Source organism: Aotus nancymaae, unplaced genomic scaffold, assembly GCF_030222135.1.
Source record: "Aotus nancymaae isolate 86718 unplaced genomic scaffold, 86718_ANA_hifiasm-v0.15.2.pri h1tg000077l, whole genome shotgun sequence".
NCBI classification, from domain to species: domain Eukaryota; kingdom Metazoa; phylum Chordata; class Mammalia; order Primates; family Aotidae; genus Aotus; species Aotus nancymaae.
In genome coordinates, this window is record NW_026988492.1 from 867,249 (window position 1) to 887,059 (window position 19,811).

General features: G+C 43.9%; 1 long non-coding RNA gene across 1 annotated transcript; it reads left to right on the plus strand.

The window, feature by feature from the left end:
• The first annotated feature begins 10,660 nt into the window (after positions 1-10,660).
• LOC135271395 (uncharacterized) lies at positions 10,661-19,584 on the plus strand. Its single transcript, XR_010339515.1, has 2 exons — positions 10,661-11,234; positions 19,164-19,584. It is a non-coding gene; the product is annotated as an uncharacterized LOC135271395 (long non-coding RNA).
• The last annotated feature ends 227 nt before the right edge of the window (positions 19,585-19,811 follow it).

Genomic DNA, 19,811 nt, shown 5'->3' on the forward strand with positions numbered 1-19,811 from the left:
GAAGTTAGAATGAGACGCCCAGCAGAGGGCATTCCCTGGAGGACTTCTAATACTAGAAGCAGGAGGTTGAGAAGCTTGTCCAGAGCATGTGCTGGGATGGCCGGGGGAATAGTGTTCTCTTTACTCTAGGAATATGAGTAGCAAGCAAAACGCAAAGCCTCCCCGCAAAAAAAGAAAATATACTTCTAAAGTTCATGACAAAGGCAATGCCCTGAAAATGAGCTCCCAGCAATGTGTTCAACTGAATGTTGAGGGGATATTGAAACGGAATAACAGGAGGTGTCTTAGTCCATTCCAGTTGCTATAACTAAATGCCTTAGACCGGGTGATATGTAACAGAAATTGACTGCTCACCGTTCTGGAGGCTGGGAAGTCCAGGATCAAGGCACCAGCAGATTCCGTGTTTGATGAGGGTTCTCTGCTTCATAGGTGGCACCTTCTTGCTATGTCCTCACCTGACAGAAGGATCAAACAAGTTTCCCGAAGCTTCTTCTATGAAGGCATTAATCCCATTCCTGAGAGTGGAATCCTTATGATCAAATCACTTCCAAAGGCTGCATCTCTTAATACTATCGCATAGGAAACTAGGTTTCAATGTATTAATTTTGGGCGGACATAAACATTCGGCTCATAGCAGAGAGTACGATTCTTCTTTCTTTCTGATTTTCATTGCAGAAGGTGGAACTCCACTGGCTGACATTGCTCAGTTCTAAGTCTTTGCTCACTTTGTTCCTGGGAAGGGTAGTACATTTAACTGACGGTTAAATCGGAGGCAGAGTTTCAGGAGGATTGGTACCAGTTCTTTGTATATTTGGTGGAATTTGGCTGTAAGCTCATCTGCTTTGGGGTTTTTGCTGTTGCTGATGGGAGTTTTTTTATTGATTCATGCTCACTCTTTGTTACTGGTCTGTTCAGGATTTCTATTTCTTCCCGGTTTAATCTTGGGAAGTTGTACGTTGCCAGGAATTTATCCATTTCCTCTAGGTTTTCGAGCTCGTGGGTATATTGTTGTTTCTAGCAGTCTCTGATGATCTGTTGTATTTCTGGGGTATCATTTGTAGTGCTTCCTTTAGAATTTCTGATTATGTTTATTTGGACCTTCTCTTTTCTTTTCATTGTTAGTCTAGCTAAGAATCTATCCATTTTCTTCATCTGTTTCATTTTGTTCCTTGTTTGTATTGTTCTTTTTTCTGAATTTCTTTGAGTTCTACACTGATCTTTGAAATAAATAACCCTATACGCATGGCTCTTTGTCTTAGGAGAAAAACCTGTGCTCAGAGAGTTGGTGTTTTCCGTAACGAGTGCTGTGAGTTGCACTGAGTCTCATGGTTGTGGGCTGTATTGTGTCCCTGCCCCCTGCCCAAAGGACATACTGAAGTCCAAACCCCAGGACCTCAAAATGCGACCTTATTTGTAAATAGAGTCTTTGCAGATGTAATTGATAAGATGAAGTCGTAAGTATGGGCTCGAAATCCAACGTGAATGGTGTTCCGATAAAGAGAAAATTTGGTCTGCTGTGGCGGCTCATGCCTATAATCCCAGCACTTTGGGAGGCTGAGGTGGGCAGATCACCTGAGGTCAGGAGTTCGAGACCAGGCCGGCCAACATGGTGATACCCCGTCTCTACTAAAAATACAAAAATTAGCCTCGCAAGGTGGTTAGTCCCAGGTACTCAGTAGGCTGAGACAGGAGAATCTCTTGAACCTGGGAGGTAGAGGTTGCAGTGAGCTGAGATTGCACCACTGCACTCCAGCCTGGGCAACAGAGCAAGACTCCATCTCAAAAAAAAAAAAAAAAGGAAGAAGAAAATTTGAACACAGACCTAGATAAACAAGGAGAAGGCCATGAAAGAGCAGAATTGGAGATCTAAGTGATGCAGCCACAAGCCAAGGCTTGACAGGTCCACGAAAAGCTAGGAAGAGACCAGGAAGAGAGGACTCCCACTTACGGATTTTGGAGGGAAAAAGATCCTGCCAGCACCTTGATCTTCCACTTCTAGCCTCCAGAACTATGAGACAACAAATTCCTGTTGCTTTGAGCCATCTAATTTGTGGTACTTTACTGTGGCACCTGTAGTAAACCAGCACCCCACCCTCCCACGTGGCCTTCCTGATCCCTGAGACACAGCAATATTGAAATTGGGCCAATGAAGAACCTTATATTGGCCTCTGAGTGTTCAAGTAAAAGGAAGTGTTGCATATGTCTCACTTTAAATCAAAAGCTAGGACTGATTAAGCTTAGTGGGGAAGGCCAGCACTGCCTGGGAGTGGAGGGGGCCTGCCTCTGGGCTCGGCGTTCACAGGCATACTTGGCTGTCAGCCCTAAAGCCACATTTTCCAACTTTGCTCTTTTTAACTCGATACTTTGCCCCCATCTGTCTCTCCCGGTTTAAATTTTCAAATTCTTGAGATCCCCAGCAGAGTTGAGAATGACATTTATGGGGAGCCCTTCAAAAACACCAACCTCACACAGCTAAATAAGGTATACCACACAAACCTCCACACTGGGGGGAATCTCTTAGGAGACAAAAATTATCTTTCCAAGCACACGTTTCTTGTCCTATAACTTCCTTGGGTAGTCCATACATTGGTCCAACGACACAGCTAAATGAAAAGTTGTTGAAAGAAATAAAGTTAATGAAATCAAGAAGTTGTTGAAATGAAGAATGTTGACCACGACTGTCATATTATGATATAAATCCTAATTTTTAGGTTAAACATAGTACTATAATTGGCCTTCGGATAGAAAGAACCGGGAGTTTTAAAAGGAGAGGCCAATGTTCAGTGCACTGTGGCAACCGCAGACAGGAAGACTGGCCAGGCAGCCGCCTCTCCGGCAGCTCAATGTAACATCCTCATTTGGAGATGAGAATGGGGGCTTCCAAATGCAACAAACTACAGAGCTCCTTTTCCATTTCAAAGTCCAGTTATCTTTCCAGGATTCCAAATTGTTATCGTGAAAATGCTTCACTCATTGCCAGGGAACGCATTTCCATTTTACATGGCGCATGTCTCCCTTGCAGAGGTTTGCCTCCCTGATCTTTCTGCAGCCTCGGGAGATGGGAAGCACACAGCTTGGGCTCCTGATCAGGCCAAAGCGTCAGGACAGAACCAAGCACATTTACCAGGAACAAACAGCCCGGCTTCTCCACTGACCACGGTGAAGGGAATCAGTGGGGAAATGAGAGTCCTTGGCGTTCTGCTGATTTTTATGTCAACCTCCACTCCATCTTCAGAGGCATCTTCCTTTGCAAACTGGGCTATACCATAATTCATTGCTCTGCTCACAGGAACCCCTCACATCTCCCCATCTCTGATCCTGGAAGCAAGTTCTCCAGCGTTTTGCATCTGGCCACAGACTGAGTGAGGTGTGAGCAGCTGGAGGATGATTCTGTTCCTCTCTGGAAGCTGCTCCGTTACCCACAGAGTGACTCTGAAGGCTCCAGGGAGGCGTAGCAAATGCATTTCCTTACTCCTGTATTTCCATCATAAATCACAACGGGCAGCACCATGCTATGCTTCACTTTCAGAGCTGCATAGAGTTCCCAGGTCAGCTAAGGGCATCTCTTCTGTGTTGTGCGTGCTTCATTTATTTATTTATTTGAGAGAGTCTCACTCTGTCACCCAGGCCGGAGTGCGGTAGTGAGATCTCAGCTCACTGCAGCCTCTGCCCCTCAGGTTCAAGCAATTCTCTTGCCTCAGCCTCTTGAGTAGCTGAGATTACAGGCAAGTGCCACCACACTCAGCTAATTTTTGTATTTTTAGTAGAGACAGGGTTTCACCATGTTGGCCAGGCTGGTCTTGAACTCCTGATCTCAGGCGATCTGCCCTCCTCGGCCTCCCAAAGTGCTGGGATTACAGGCATGAGCCGCCGCACCCGGCCCAGACTTTAGCTTTTAAAAGTAGAAACACTCCCAAGAAAACAACTGTTTGCTCATCTACAGGCATGCCTCATTTTATTGAGCCCTGCTTATCGCTCTTTGCAAATGGCGCGCTCTTTACAAATGGAAGGTTCGGGGCGACCCTGCGTCGAGCGTCCTGACACCATTTTTCCAACAGTGTGCTTACTTAGTGGCTATGGGTCACATTTTGATAATTCCCACAGTATTTCAGACTCTTTCATCATTGTGACTTCTATGATGGTGACCTGTCATTAGTGATACTGCGTATTACTACTGCAACTGTTTTGCCTACGTAAGGCAGCAAACTTAATCTGTAAACGGTGTGTGCGTTCCTCGGCTTTACTGAGCAGCCACTCCCCCATCTCTCCCTCTCCTCGGGCCTCCCCGTCGTGGGAGATGCAAGAATATTGAAATTAGGCCAATTAATAACTCTACAACGGCCTCTAAGTGTTCAAGTGAAAGGAAGAGTCACACATCTCTCACTTGAAATCAAAAGCTAAAAATGATTAAGCTTAGTGAGGAAGGCATGTTGAAAGCTGAGACAGGCTGAAAGCCGGGCTTCTTACACCAAACAGCCAAGCTGTGAATGTAAAGGAAAGGTTCTTGAAGGAAATTAAAAGTGCTACTCCAGTGCACACGGGAATGCTAGGAAAGTGAAACAGCCTTGCTGCTGATAGGGAGAAAGTGTGAGTGGTCTGGATCAATCAAACCAGCCGTGACATTCCCTTAAGCCAAAGCCCTAATCCAGAGCCAGACCCTAACTCTTTTCGATTCTGTGAAGGCTGAGAGAGGTGAGAAAGACACAGAAGAAAACTGTAGCACCAAATTGGTTCATGAGATTGAGAGAAAGACGACATCTCCGCGACATAAAAGTGCAAGGGTCTGAAGCACCAAGTACTGATGGAGAAGCTGCCGCAAGTTATCCAGAAGATCCAGCTAAGATCATCGATGAATGGATTTTCAATGTAAACAAAACAGCCTTATTTTGGAAGAACATACCATCTAGATCTTTCTTAGCTAGAAGGGAGAAGTCAATGCCACGCTTCATAGCTTCAAGGCCAGGCTGACCCAAAGTTAAGTTAAGGGTTAATGCAGCTGGTGACATTAAGTGAAAGCCAATACTCTTCGACCATTCTAAAAATCCCAGGGCCCTTAAGAATGATGCTAAATCTACTCTGCCTGTGCTCTAGAAATGGAAAAACAAAGATTGGATAACAGCACATCTGTTTACAGCATAGTTGACTGAATATTTTAAGCCCTCTGTTGAAGCCTGCTCAGAAAAAGATATATATTCTGTTCAAAATCTTACCGCACGTTGACGACTCACCTGGTCACCCGAGAGCTCAAGAGACGCACGAGGAGATTGTACAAGGAGAGGAATGTTGTTTTCATGTCCGCTAAGACAGGGAGTCATTTCAACTCTCAAGTCCTATTATTTAAGAAACACATTTCATAAAGCTATAACTGCCATAGACAGTAATTCCTCTGGAGGATCTGGGCAAAGTAAATTGAAAACTTTCCGGGAAGGTTTCACCATTCGAAATGCCATTAAAAGCGTTGCTGATTCAGGAAACGAGGTCAAACTATCAACATTAACAGGGATTTGGAGGAAGTAGATTCCATCCTTCATGGGTGATTTTGAGGGATTCAAGACTTCCATGGAGGAAGGGACTGCAGATGTGGTGGAAACAGCAAGAGAACTAGAATGGGAAGTGGAGGCTGAAGATGTGACTGAATTGCTTCAATTTCATGATAAAAATCGAATTGAATGGAGCAAAGAAAGTGGTTTCTTGAGACGGCATCTACTCCTAGTGGAGATTCTGTGACCCTGTGGAAATGACAACAAAAGATTGAGAATATTCCATAAACTTGGTCAATAAGGCAACAGCAGGGTTTGAGAGGCTTCACTCCAATCTCGAAAGCTCTACTTTGGGGAAAATGCTATCCGACAGCATTGCATGCTACAGAGGAGTCTTTCCTGAAAGAGTTCAGCAGTGCAGCAAACTTCATTGTTTTCTTACCTTAAGAAATGTTCACAGCCACCCCAACCCTCAGCAACCACCGCCCCGATCAGTCAGTAGCCATCAGTGAGGCGACACCCTCTACCAGCAAAAAGATTACAACCTGCTGAAGGCTAAGATGATCAGAAGCACTTTTTTGCAATAAAATATTTTTAATCAAGGTACGTCCATGTTTTTACACATAATGCTACTGCCGTTGTAAAGTACAGTGTAATATAAACAAAACTTTTTATTTTATTTTATTTTATTTTTTTGAGACAGAGTTTCGCTCTTGTTACCCAGGCTGGAGTGCAATGGCGTGATCTCGGCTCACCGCAACCTCTGCCTCCTGGGTTCAAGCAATTCTCCTGCCTCAGCCTCCCGAATAGCTGGGATTATAGGCGCGTGCCACCATGTCCAGCTAATTTTTGTATTTTTAGTAGAGACGGGGTTTCACCATGTTGACCAGGATAGTCTCGATCTCTTGACCTCGTGATCCACCCGCCTCGGCCTCCCAAAGTGCGGGGATTATAGGCGTGAGCCACCGATAAACAAAACTTTTATGTGCACTGGGAAATTTGTGTAGCTGTCTTTATTACGCTATTCACTTTATTGCACTGATCTGGAACTAAACCTACAATATCTCTGAGGTATGCCTGTATTTGGGAATATTCTCTTCAAAGGGAAAAATGCATCTGTAATTAAAGTTAAACATGCATGTTGCATCCTTCTCTCTGCTCCCAACACTCTCTAAAACCAGCAGAGGTCTGGGAGAGAGCCAAAGGATTCTTCCAACAAGCCCATGACCACAACCCCTTGCCAGCTGGTTCCATATAGAGCACATAACAGTCAATGGTTTGTCTTCAAACACGTCTTAGCTGAGAGGAAACGTGGTCTTTGAATTCAGACACTTTTAGCTTTGAATCCAGCCTCTGTTCACTCTGAACTGCTTGATGAGATATTTAACCTTTCTGATTTTTAAATTTTTTATCTCTAAAATGCAAATAATAATATGCTTTCCTAGGGAATTATTGTGAAATTAAATCGCATTGTGCAATGTACCTACCCTCTGTAAGTGATTCTGACAAATGTAACACTTATTTGCCCAATGAAGAAGGGGAGACTGGGTGCGGTGGCTCATACCTGTAATCCCAGCACTTTGGGAGGCCAAGGTAGGAGGATCATTTGAGGCCAGGAGTTCAATACCAGCCTCGGCAACATAACAAAACCCCATCTCTATAAAAAGTCACAAAATTAGCCAGGCATGGTAGAGTATGCCTGGAGGCTGAGGTGGGAGGATCGCTTGAGCCCAGGAGGTCGAGGGTGCAGACAGCTATGATCTTACCCCTGCACTCCAACCTAAGCAAAATAGCACAATCTCATCTCTTATTTAAAAAAAAAAAAAAATGAGGTGACGATAATGATGCCGACAGTAAATGCGTGTATGACATTTAAAACATGTCAGGCACTGTTCTAAACTGTAATATTGATTCACTTAATCTGCACGTGGGCCTACAAAGTGTTCTACAGATAATGAAATCAAGACACAGGGAGGTTAAGTAATCCGTCCAAGGTCACACAGCAGGTGAACAGTCGAACCAGGACTCCGTTCCAGACAATCGTGCTTCAGTCCATGCTCCTAATCATTCCACTGGGTTGTCTCTTGCTGCGTAGTGATAATTCCCGTGGTCCTGACTCCCAATTTCCCTTCTAAAGGAAGCTCTTTAATCTCCCCTTTCCTGTTGCCTTGAAAAGGCGCTGCTGCAATTTCCCACACGTCTGGCAATCACTGTTCCTTCTCCAAGACCCTGAGTGGTGTCTCCTGCCTCTCTCCTCCTCTTCAGGACCCTCCCTCCTTCTCGGTGCTCCAGCCATGTGGGCCTCCTTTCGGTTCCTCGTGCTCACCATACTTGAGCACAGAGCACTCCTTTCTCCCCATTTCTCCCAGAATGCCCTTCAGATCTCAACCCAACTGTTATCTCCCCAGGGGAAGCCTTGTGGGACCTCCCTGACCAGGTGGATTTCCGCATATGCACAGCTCCAGGGATGCTCACACTTAGCTTCTGCCTGTAGAGCGAGGGCTGTGTGCCCTGTTTTGCTCACCCTGTGCCCATAAAGCCTGGTCTAGTGCCACACTCATTAGGAGCTCAATAAACATTTGCTGAATGAATGAACGAACTTTGCTCTGTGTTTGGAAGTGTCTGGCGGTGTCGTCTTCCCATAGCTTCTCTTAACTCACTTCTGCTGCTCCCCAGAGGCTTGGGGAAACTTTCAGGAAGTCTTTGCAGATGCAGAAAATGTCCTTCTATTTAGTAGAGGACTCAGGGATCACCTTTCTTTCGTCATTCAAAATATAACTCAAAATACTATTCATTGGGAAATGCAAATTTAAAAAAAACAATGAAATAGGCTACACACTTATTAAAATGGCCAAAATGCAAAAGCTTGGCAGCACAAAATGTGGACCAGGTAGGAGCTCTCATTCACTGCAGGCGGGAGTGCAAATGGCACAGCCACTTTGGAAGGCAGTGTGGCAGTTCTCTACAAAAGTAAACATACTTGGCAGGACGCGCCTGTAATCCCAGCACTTTGGGAGGCCGAGGCGGTTGGATCACCTGAGGTCAGGAGTTCGAGACCAGCCTGGCCAACATGGTGAAACCCCATCTCTACTTAAAATACAAAAATTAGCCAGGTGTGGTGGCTCACACTGTAAATCCTAGCTACTTGGGAGGCTGAGGCAGGAGAATCACTTGAGCCTGGGAGGCGGAGGTTGCAGTGAGCCGAGATCGCACCACTGCACTCCAGCCTGGGTGACAGAGCAAGACTCCATCTTTAAAAAACAAAAAACAAACAAACAAAAAAACCTAAACATACCTTTAATGTAGAATCTGACAATCACGATCTTTGGTATTTACCTAAAAGAGTCGAAAACATGTCCACACGAAAACTGCACATAGATGTTTATAGTAGGTTTTTTCATAATTGCTAAAGCTTAGAAACAACCAAAATGCAAGATCATTCTGTGCTAGAAAGAAAACAGTTCTCAGAACATGGGTTTGAACTGCAGGGGATCACGTACATGTAGATTTTCTTCTGCCCCTGCCGCCAGAGACAGCAAGACAAACCCCTCCTCTTCTTCCTCCTCCTCAGCCTACTCAGAGTGAAGATGATGAGGATGAAGACCTTTATGGTGAGCACTTCCACTTCACAGATGGTAAATCTGGCGGAAATTTAAATGCATATCACTAAGAAAAAGAAGCCGATCTGACAAGGCTACCTGCTGCATGACTCCAACTATATGACGTTTTGAAAATGACAAAACTTTGAGGACAGCAAAGAGAGTAGTGGTTGTCAGGGGTTGGAGGTCGGGTGGTGCAAGCAATGAATATGCAGATCACAGAGAAATTTCAGGGCCAATGAAAGTACTCTGTATGATACTATCATGATAGGTACAGGTCATTAGACAAATGCAGTATATGTGCCCAAACTCAGAGCATGCACAATACCTAGAGTGAGCCCCAGTGTAAACCATGGACTTTTGGTGATAATGATGTGTCAGTGTGGGTTCACCAGTTGTAACAAATGCACCCCTTGGTGGGCGACATTGTTAACTGGGGAGGCTGTGCAGGTGTGGAGAGAGGGGACAGACGGAATATCTCTGTACCTTCCTCTGAATTTTGCTATGAACCTAAAACTGCTCTAAAAAAAATGAAGTCTCAAGAAATACTATTAGTTGCAACCTTAAAAGCATGATAAGGATGCTGAAAGGGCAATAGAGAACACGAGGCTGCGTCCACGCTTACCTGTGCCTGCACTGTAATCAACAAATCCTCGCCCAGCGCTCAGCAACGACTGTTCTGATGCAAAATGAGTGGAATATTCGCAAATCCTTTACAACAGAGTTCCATGCAGGGTTTTCTTTTCCCCAACTTGCGCCAGAACACTATTGGATTTCAGATCTTCTAGACACGGTTTAGCTCGTGGCAGCCAGCGGCTCTCCATGTTGGTGCAATTTGTCCTGTGCATGGTGAGAAAGAGATGAAATTCCAGTGAAGGAAGTGACGGGAACTCCTTGCCTTCCTGTTCTCTTAACTTGGGCATCTTCAACTCGAAATACTGAGCTAGCAGTTTTTTTTAACTTAAGAGCTATTTTATATTTTATTTTACTCTTTGCTACGTTCCTATTCCTGATCGTGGTGAGTACTCTTTTATTCAATCACAGAGAATGTGGCATACAAATATTTTAACATTTTAATTAATTGCATTTTCATTATGCTTGTCCTGAGGTTTCCTGGGCTGAGTGAAATGTATTAAATCTCAAAGAGAAAAGCCATGACTGCAATTAGCTCCTAAGTGGGATGGGTTTCAGTTTTACATAGAAGAAGCATTTTAACGTGACCTTAGTGGCACAGATAGTCTCTGGAGGGCTTATTGTAATGACTGTCCAGCTTCCTGGCCCCAAATTAGCAGTATCTCCCCAACACACACACACACACAAACACACACACACACACTTAATGCCCGTACATTACTCCACTATTTCTTTAGCTCTTGAAGGTCTCCTGGCCTTTTAAAATACCACTCCAAGGTATTAAGCCTTATCAGTTCATAGCTTTGTTATCAGCCAACACCTTAGCTGAAAACCAGCTGAGAGTGAAAGCGTGCCAGGAATGTGGCCTGGATAGGTGCTGGGCCTGGGGGAGGGGAGGGCAGTTCTCAAGGGGAGAAGAAAAAGGCTGTGGGGGTGGGGGGAGGGAGAGTCAGTGACAGCCTGGGGCGGCAGGATGCTGGCCTTTGCCACCAATAGGCATGTTTTGCTCAGTGCTAGAGTTCAGCTTCTCAGACGAAAACACTCCTGCCCAGGGAGCTACGGAGCCGAAGGAGCCAGGAAGGGCTCCACTCCACCCGTGCCTTCTTCATTCTCTGCACAGCCTGCGACAGAGCTAAAGGAGGTACCGCAGACCCTGCTGCCGTCCTCCAGGCACACGGCTCCTCCCCCTTCTCGGAGGGTGAGATCGGCCTCATCCATACTGACCGTGCGGTTCACCTATTACCAACGCAAGCCAGCTAGCAGGGCTGGAATATTTACTGCATCTAAAAAAAACGGCATTCTGAATGCTTTGTGCCCGTCATCTGATCGAATCCTCACTGCAGCTGTGTGAGTAGATGACAGTCTCCAGTTGACCCTTTAAGAACATGGGTGTGAACTGCAGGGGATCACTTACGTGTAGATTTTCTTCTGCCCCTGCCACCAGAGACAGCAAGACAAACCCCTCCTCTTCCTCCTCCTGGGTCTACTCAGAGTGAAGATGATGAGGATGAAGATCTTTATGGTGAGTACTTCCGCTTCACAGACAGTAAATACATGTTCTCTTCCTTATGGTTTTCTTAAACCATTTTCTTTTCTCTAGCTTTCTTGAAGAATATAGTATAGAATAGGTATGTTATATAAAATGTGTGTTAATTGACTATCTATTGTTATCGGTAAGGCTTTCGGTCCACAGTAGACTATTAGTAGTTAAGTTTTGGGAGCATCAAAATATATACAAGGATTTTCAACTGTGAGGGGGTTCAGTGCCTCTAACCCTCACATTGTTCCAGGTTCAACTATATGTGATTCATCATCTTCTACAAATCAGAACTGAGGTTAACAAAAAGTAAAGCAACTTTCCCAAGAGCGCATAGCTAGTATACGGGAGAGATCCCATTAAACAGGGTTCAAACTCAAACTTGTCTGACTCCAGAGCCTGGAATTTAACCACTACACCTTTTAACTTCTTTATGTTTATAAAGTGCTTTTTTTAAAAGCTAGTGTTTTACTTGCTGTCAAAAAATTCTGGGAAATGCAGAGGCTGCGCATGCTCTCTTACTTCCATTCTGGAAATGGAAATGCAAGGGCACAAACTTAGCGGCCCCGGGTCCTCAGTCAATTGCAGAGCGTGGACAGAAACATACCCGCAGGTCCCACCCAAGACTTCCCGTAGGAAGACCATATCTTTCCTTATCTCATTCAATAACACAAGTCATATTTTCATCCATGTGCTCATTTTGGCATTTGTTCTATATGGTCGTCTCTCAATATCTGCCAGGGATTGTCTCCAGGACCTCCTGCAGATAATAACATCCACAGATGCTCAAGTCCCAGATATAAAATTGTGTGATATTTGCATACAACATTCGCACATCCTTTGACATGCTTGAAATCATCTCTAGATTACTTAGAATACCTAATACAATACAAATGCTATGTAAGCAGTTATTATACTGTATTATTTAGGGAATAATGACAAGATGTGAAAGTCTGTATGTATTCAACACAGACCTATTCGTCCTTTTTGAAAAAGTATTTTTGATCGACATTGGTTGAATCTTCAGTCGTGGGACCTACAGATCACAAGGCCCATCGTATCTACCACCAAGAATATGTCTTTGACAGAGGTAAACACAGCAAAACTTGATCCGTTCAATCCATTCACGGACACAACTGTGTGTTTCTGGACACCATTAAGATAAAAATTATGACATTAGGAAGCTCTCATCAGGGTGATGGCATCCGTCATGATTATCCTAAGCGTTCCCTAAGGCCTCCCGGGGTCACTGAAGCTCAGGACAGTCCCCTGAAGAAACAGTGCAGAGGGGCCAGAAAGTGGATGCCAGCAAAGAAGTTTTAACAAGCAGCTCCAGCTTTTTATTGACTTAAAGGAAAATGGAGTCAAGAGAGAAGTTCCAATAAAACTGTAAGTAAGTCAGAGGTTTGTTTTCGTTTCTGTAGATTAGTTCTCACACGTTTCCTGTTACTAGACTTAATTTTGGTAGTGTGTAATTATAACCACAAACCTACCATTAAGCAATGAGCACTAAAGTCTATTTCCTGATGAACTCGAGAAAGGGCAGAGGTTAATTGGGGCATGGCTAGTTAAAATGTCATAAACTTAAAGGTATAGCTTCTCACCTTCCCATAGGCCCTTGCGACATTATCAGAACCAGGGACGTTTCCTCAGTTAGACACGTGAATGTCTTAGTTTCGGAGAAACCCGTCTAATATGTCTTAACTGTGCTCTACTAAATAAACGACTCAAACTTCCTGAAACCTTAAGAAAACACAAAAGGCCCTTAGTCTTAGAGTCTGGGCCTCACCAATATGACCTTACATCCCTGCCCTTGCTACAAAGAACAGAAGCAACTGAAATTTATACTCATCATCAATTACACAGAATCAGATCTGTCACCAAGCTCCAGAGCTGAATTTTCCTGGGGAAAATGAATAGCATATATTAACCAAATGTCTAAAGGGGATTTAGAAGAAGGGTAGAGGGAACTCCAGAAAAGAGTTACAAAAGGGCCTGTGTGTAACCACAGATACGCACTGAAAAGTAAGTTCCAACAGTTTTTTCTGAAACACAATTATGGATTTCCATTTAGAATTTCAGTTAAAAATGATGAGAATGATCATTGATAGCAGAAATAAAATGAAGAGAACAGCTCAATGCCTAGGTATTTTCTTTCCAAGATTTTCTGTCTTGAATCAGCCAATCTGTTTTAGATGGGCAGATACTGATAGGGTCACATGAAAGTTGCACTGAAATCCATAATATCCTAGTAGGCAAATAACTGCTGGGATAGAGTATTTACAAATAATTTTCAAGTAGGGTAAACCAGGACAACTGCTTATACAGACTTCAAATCATATTTTTATTTTTAATTAATTGCCTAAATTATTTATTCAGCTTTCATTAAAACAAAGAAACAAACTTGTCCCCAAAGCATTGAGCTGCTGAGAACTTTGAAACCTTTCTAGAATCAGCTCAGCATATTTCTGGAACCCACATTCCCAGGACAAGACGAGAGTGTGTCAATGGAAAAGACTTGTGAGCTAATTTCTCTCAGGGACAAGCCAAGAAATGTCTTTATCAGAAGACACCCACAGCTGAAGGATGATTTTTATGTTGCTGGCACATTCTCTGACTACTCATTCAGAGCTTTGGAGGCAATCTTTCCAACAGAATATCTTACTTTACTTACTGAGAGAGGGTCTGATATTTTAAATTGTTTGAATCATCTATCTAAAAAACTTCCATTTTAACTGAACGAGTTCAAGAATGCTACTAGGAGACGGAGAGTAGTGGTGTTTTCCACATTTGAGAAGATAAACCAAAAGATACGAAAGTTTTCTGTATTTATATCTTCACATATTTTTACTCTAAGAATATAAACCTCAGACTGGGAAGGGAGTCTAGTGCTTAAAATGTTGTCCATGTATCTCAGATGCAAGAGTGAGTTCTACAAAGGAATATATTCAGGATTTATATCACTTACTAAGAGAATCTGACTGAAAGAGGGCACCTCAGGAGGCCAAAGCCATAATCTATGCACTTTCTGAGAAAAGCACTGGGTTTGGTTATGCACAAACTGAGAAAGATCAGATTGCCCAGGCCATCTTAAGTCTCAGGATTAGCCCACAATGAAGCACATACCCTGCTGTGCAACTTCCTTCCAAAAAAAAAAAAAAACCACTAAACAAAAAAGATTTCCCTACCTGATAGAATATATTTAAATAGAAATTTAGAAAACAAAAATACAAAATATGTCCATTAGGATAAGCCAAAAAACAGACCAGACACAGTGGCTCACACCTGTAATCTCAGCATTTTGGGAGGCCTAGGCGGTTGGATCACTAAGACCAGGAGTTCGAGACCAGCCTGGCCAACACGGCAAAACGAAAAATACAGAATTACAAAACCCTACTAAAAAGTGTAAAAATAAAAAAATTAGCCAAGTGTGGTGGTAGGCACCTGTAGTCTCAGCTATTCTGGAGGCTGAAGCATGAGAATCATTTGAATCTAGGAAGTGGAGGTTTCAGTGAGCTGAAATCACGCCACTGCACTCCAGCCTGAGCAACAGAGTGAGACTCCATCTCAAAAAAAAAAAAAAAAGGATAAACCGAAAAACAAAATGCAAAAATGCATCTTAAAAAAAAAAGAAAAATATACTGAAAAATTAAATAGGCGAAGAAAATGTGTCAAAACTTTATCTTTGTATGCCAGAACTGATTGTCCCAGGAATGGGCAATTTTTCCTTAATACTTTTCTCAAACTCTCAAATTTCATACAGTTAAGTATGACTTCAAACACCATTAAAAAGCACAAAATAGGAAACAAAACCAAGAACTTCTAGTGAAGAGCCACTGTAAGGCTGTGGTTTGTCCAACTCCCTCTGCTCCATATATATGGCAATAACACATTCAACTTTTAAAAAGAGAAACTTACTCCCAAAGAATAAAAGACTAGTAATGATAACGTATAAAGAACCCCAGATAATAGGAAAGCAGTTAAAGAATGCAAACAGAAAATTCACAAAACGATATCCAAACACTTTCAGCATGAGGTCATTGGAAATTAAAAGATGCTATTCTATAGCCATAATATTGGGAAAACTTTATTAAAATTCCAAGTATTGTGAAGGATGTGGGAAAATGAAAGCACGCACGGTGTTAATGGTCGCATCAGTTGATACACTGCTTTGGAGGCAGTTTGGTGACGTCTAGTAAAGTGTCGATAGGCTTTTGCTCTATGACTTGTGAGTACTGTTACAAAGGGTGCCTTTACCATGTGGACACAGGAGGCATTGTGCTGGAATTTTTATTGCAGCATTGCTTGAAATATTGAACAGTTAGGAACAATTTGCAATTCTATCAATAGAGAAAGGGATCGATGAAATTGCGGGGTCTCATAAAATAGACCACTTTCAAAAAATTAAAATAAACAAGATATAGCTATAGAAGTAGGGATCAATGTTGAAAGCATTGATTTCAATGAATTCATTGATTTCATTCTCCAATGAAAAGCAAATTGGAGAATAATGTGCTGCATATAGCATTCTGGAACTTTCCGTTCTGACTCTTGGGCACTTGAGGGCACATCCTATTACGCTCTGTATTTTTCAAAATGCCTGATCTATTTCATAATTTAAAAAAGTAAGTATCCACAGGATTTATCCATCAAGAGCCACTGTTGATTTTAGCCAGAGTAAACTGTGAGAGTGGCAGGGGAGAGTCAATTTCCTGCGGGGGAGGCGGGCCCGGAGGCGGGGAGGCGATGAGCGACCCCCGAGCTTCTGATGAGAGCCAGACCTCCCGGCGGACGGACGGACGGGGAGGCCGGAAGGTCCCGAGAGTGCTGCGGGCGACGGGCCTGGCGTCCCGGCTGCACGGTGGGAGGACGCGGGTGTGGACACGCTGCTGGAAACAGAGGCGGAGGAGCTGAGCGCCCTGGGAGGTCCCGGGCTGCGGCTGAGACGGGGCGGGAGGGCAGGCGGCGGGGGTCACACGGAGAAGCCCGAGGACGCCGCGGCGGAGTGGAAGAGGCCGGGCCCGGCGTGGCCAGGGCGAGGGAGGAAATGACCTGGAAGTCCCCAGGGCTGAGCCGGGACCTGCAGGCCGCCAGGACGCAGAGGGAGCAGGGCTGTGAGCTGAAATCCCCAGCACCTGGAGGCACTGACGGAGGGGACGTGGAGGAGGACACGGGTGTCGCACTTTCCTTTTGCCAAAAAAAAAAAAAAAAAAGTCATTTAGGGAAAACGAACGCCCATGAGCAGAGGTGGCTCCACCCCGCTTTGGATTCCTCGCGTCCCAGCCCTGGGAGAAGGCCTGGCAGTCCAGCCACAGGGCACACTTTTTTTCTGATTTCAACTCTTGTTTTAGAGGCAGGGTGTACATGTGCAAATGTGTTGTGTGGGAATACCGCGTGATGCTGTGGTTTGACGCACGGATCTCATCACCTAAATATTAAGCGTAGTGCTCAACAGGCAGTTTCTCTTGTGTTTTATTTTTGTTTTTGAGATGGAGTATCACTTGCTCTGTCACCCCGGCTAGAGTACAAAGGCGAGATCGCAGCTATCTGCAACCTCCATCCCCCAGGTTCAAGCAGTTCTCCTGCCTCAGCCTCCCGAGTGGTTGGGATTACAGGCACGTGCCACCACACCCAGCTAATTTGGCGACCATCATTTACTGAGGCCATTTCCGTCTTCTGTTTTGAGGAAGGTGCGGAACCGGACGGCTTCCCGTTATTTCTGGGGTTTGCAGCCACTTTCTCCCTTTCTGTGTGATGGAATTAATTTCCCCGTGCTGGCCAGGTTGGTCAGGTTGGTCAGGCTGGTCTCAAACTCCCGACCTTAAGTGATCCACCTGCCTCAGCCTCCCAAAGTGCTAGAATCACGGATGTGAGCCACAGTAGGCAGTTTTTAACCCCACCATCCCCTTCCTCCACCCTCTAGGAGTCCAGAGTGTCTACTGCTCCCATCTTTGTGTCCATGTGTGTTCAATGCTTACTTCCCACATGTCCATGAGAACATGTGGTATTTGGTTTTCTGTTCCTGCATTAATTTGCTTAGGATTTTGGCCTCTAGCTCCATGCATGATTTCATCCTTTCCCGTGACCACATAGTATTCCACGGTGTATGTGTGCCGCATTTTCTTCATGCAACCTACCACCGATGGGCAGCTGGGTTGGTCTCATGTCTTTGCTATTGTGAATAGCACAGCGATGAACATACAAGAGGCCGCACATTTTCTGTGTAACTTGCAGAGGTAGATACTTTAACCGCAGTCCATTCAAACTCACGTCTCTTTGCACCCCAACTTCTCTGCTGTTACACTTACCACCATGTCGGGCAGAGATGCCGGGCACTTCTGAATGCTGGTTAAAGAGATAAGTTGAAGGTACTTTTCATTAGGATGTAGAGGGACATATTTATATAGTTTGTGTCACTTCTGTGTGTAGGTATTACTAGCCATGCAAGGTAAAAATGGCTTCCAGGAATAATCCCGTCCACCCTGCCAACCCACCTGCCATCCTGGTACAGGCCAGGGCCAGAAGTTTCACTGTTATGAGAACGAGTCCCATGTTCCCCAGTGACAGGAGAAAGTGTTTGAAAATACAAGTGGAGCTAGCCTGCAGAAAATCCTTCCACCATCTAACAAGTACAACACAAATCAAGGAAATACAGGGGAAGGTATTTTAGCAGCATATTATGGATTAGTCTAAAAGGACATTGTCATCTACATTTTGTAATGTCTGTGGAATTTCTAAGTTTGTGATGCGATGTGATTTTTTTTTCTCTAAACAAACATCCAGCCTGGTGCAGTAGTGAGCACCTGTAGTCCCATCTACTTGGGCGGCTGAGGTAAGAGAATGCTTGAACCCAGGAATTCCAGGCTGCAGAGTGCGACGATTGTGTCTGTAAATAGACCCAGCCAGGGCAGCATAGAGAGACCCCATCACTATAAAAATAATTAATAAATAAATGTTCAATTTCATACCTAACCTTATATTCATAATTTAAAGAGAGCCTTTCAAAGTTGTATAAGCTCAGGCCCCCCCAAAATTTGGATCCATTTCTGGTAGTTAAAACTTGGATTCAAAACAATGATATAGAATAATAAAAATTAAGTGTGCTTCTCCGTCTTCAGTTCACAAGGTTTTGGTTTTCCCGAAAGAAATACAAGCTAGGGTTTAGCCAAACATCATTTATTTTATTAAAATTTATGTAATCACTGTGTTGTTTTTTTTTTTAATGTAATCCAAAGACCAGGGAATGAGACCAAAATTTTGAATATAGCAATGCTTGCCAAGTTTAATGACCTCTTAATGGTATGAGAGTTTCCAAGATTTTATATTTCTAATTGCTTTTTATATTATTGTTGAACAAAACTCTGCAAAACAAGAAAAAATGATAATCATAGCCTTTTTAAAAAAATATGAAGATGCTGGAATTTTACTCATTATATAATGACTCAAATGATTCTGTAGAGCACTCTGTCCATTTAAAACAATCCGAAAGTTGTAGTCATCAGGATCCCACCACAGTCCACCTAGCCTGTCCGAGGGGAAATTAATTTCATCACGCCAAAGGAGAAAGTGGCTGCAAACCCCAGAAATAATGGGAAACCACCCAGTTCAGCACATTCTTCAGCAGAAAATGGAAATGGCCTCAGTAAATGATGGTCACCTGACTCGTGCAAACACTCTACTACTTAACACTATGTTTTTAAATGACCCGGCCATTCCAACTGGAAATGTGTACGAAAATGTCCCGTTTAACAAGAGCTTCAGATGATTTACTAGGTGGGTGCAAAGGGAATTGCAGTTTGGGGCTGATCATTTTGCCTTTCCAACAGACATTCCTTCCTGTTTTAAAGGAGCCTTCTGAGATAGATGGCCTTTCTTCTTAAAATGCCTTTAATTCTGTTTTGTTTCATTTCTTAGGATAAAGTAACAACTCGCTCACTCAATAAAGGTGGGCTCATTCTCAAATTCTCCGGTGCCTTCCTGGAAAGCACATTGGAACACGAAGCGTGTCAGCGCCTTGCCTAAGACCCCTCCCATCCACGCCCTGTCTCAGGGCCCTTGGTGAAGCCCCCCTGGCTGCTACAGATGAAGTTGGACACCACCCATCAAAATCTGCTCCAAGGCAGGGAGCATTTGCTGGACAGAATGCTTCTCACTGCTCTCGACCACCCATTGGTATTTGCGGGTTGAGGCGTCTTTTTTTTTTTTTTGTCAGAATTTACTAATAACTGAGAGAACGTTTATCAAATGGGTTTTTGTTTTCTCTGGGCTCACCTGCCTATTTCTTTGTTCTTTCTCCCTTTTTTTTAAATACAGAAATAAAAGCAGAAATTGGTCAGTCTGATTTCTCCAAATTATGATCCATGTGCCAAAAACGGTCCACTTGTGGGACAATGCACCACGTCACCCAGGATGTTTGACGGGGAGCAAAGAGGCGACAAGATCTCGGGGCTGCTTGGGACCTAAGAGGCTATTCATTCCTGTGTTTGCATTTCACTTGACGCCCAGGGGAAATGGGAATTTCTGTGGACCAGCTGACAGGCATGAACTCCAAGACCTCTCATT